The following is a 1344-nucleotide window of genomic DNA, read 5'->3' on the forward strand; positions in this document are numbered from 1 at the left end:
GAGTTGGTTAGTTGTAGCAGAGAGAGTATGAACCATGGAGCCCATCATGTTTATTTGTACCTTTACAGAGAAGTTTGCAAATCCCTGATAATAAAAATTAAAATGAGAAATGTTTAAAATATTTATTTGTTTATTTATTTTCAATCTAAAGAGGTCACATGTTTATTACTGAATCAACCTACTGGTGCAGAAGCATCATAATGGAGAAAAGTCATTTCCCTGAAAACTTTCCCAGATCTACTGGTCAGGTAGTAGGGAGGTGATGGAATAGGAACATATGACTTTCAGGCGGCATAAACGTATGCCATCTCATGTACAATCCCTTATAGACCCAGCTTCATTCTTCTCTAGTGCCGCCTCTTGGAATTGTATCTGATTTTATTGCCAGTTTTCATCCGAATCCACTGGGGATTCTGCTTTTGTTTCTTGGCCAGGAATCGCTTGATCCTGAAAGTCTTGTGAGAAGACATGGTGAGAAACAGTCAGCAGCACACACCAAGATGTCAGAGAAGAGGCTAAAATATTTATTAATTCATTTAAAAATATCAATAATAAAACAATTATAAGAAAAATTACATTTTTTATTGAAAAAAATGTCTGTACTTTCCAAAACAAACAAAACAAAACAAAAAAACGCTTGCTAGTAAGACTCAGAATGGCATTGTTTTATACTTTTGCAAGTTTCTTTGATGTCTAGTTTAATAGGAGCAGCTGGATTCTCATCTGCCTCTGTATTTAATCTGTTGTGGTATGTTACTTTAGTTAAAGTGGGTAAAGAAAATCCAACTCGTACAAGTCTGTAGCCAGAAAAGGGAGGAGTATATTAATAGTCATTTCAGATATTCATGGATATTCTTCTTTGAGACTACAACAAATCTTGACAAGTGGTAATTTCTAGAAGGTTGCATATAGAATCTGAAACACAAGCAATGAAAATTTCATGCTCTGTTATGTTTAAATACACTGGTCTGAATTGCACTTTGAATAGACTTTATACCCACGTAAGATTTTGTAACATCATGCATTAATTATTTTGAAAATATTAGTTCACTGAGTTATTCAGATCCTCCAAATGTTGACATATTTCATTTTGTGTCATATCAAAATACCACATTTGTTAATGTCATCATCAAGCTCATTAAAAGAGTCGTTAAGCTGTCAAACTCATAATGGTGCATACAAGTTTTCAAAAATTCTAATTTTTGCTTGAAAGCTCAAATATTATAATTGACATCAAACACTGTCAGTTGTTTTTCTTGTTGAGATATGCTCACTTCATTCATTTCCAAGAAAATGTTTGCCAAATACCCAAATCTGTAAAACCATAGTTTGTCTGTTAGTCAA

General features: G+C 33.3%; 1 pseudogene; it reads right to left on the reverse strand.

Annotated features, from left to right (window-relative positions):
• Positions 1 to 347: 347 nt before the first annotated feature.
• LOC144233347 (large ribosomal subunit protein eL39 pseudogene) lies at positions 348 to 470 on the reverse strand (annotated as a pseudogene).
• Between the last annotated feature and the right edge of the window lie 874 nt (positions 471 to 1344).

The sequence above is a fragment of the Crocuta crocuta genome, unplaced genomic scaffold (assembly GCF_008692635.1).
Source record: "Crocuta crocuta isolate KB4526 unplaced genomic scaffold, BGI_CrCroc_1.0 scaffold113, whole genome shotgun sequence".
Classification (NCBI taxonomy): domain Eukaryota; kingdom Metazoa; phylum Chordata; class Mammalia; order Carnivora; family Hyaenidae; genus Crocuta; species Crocuta crocuta.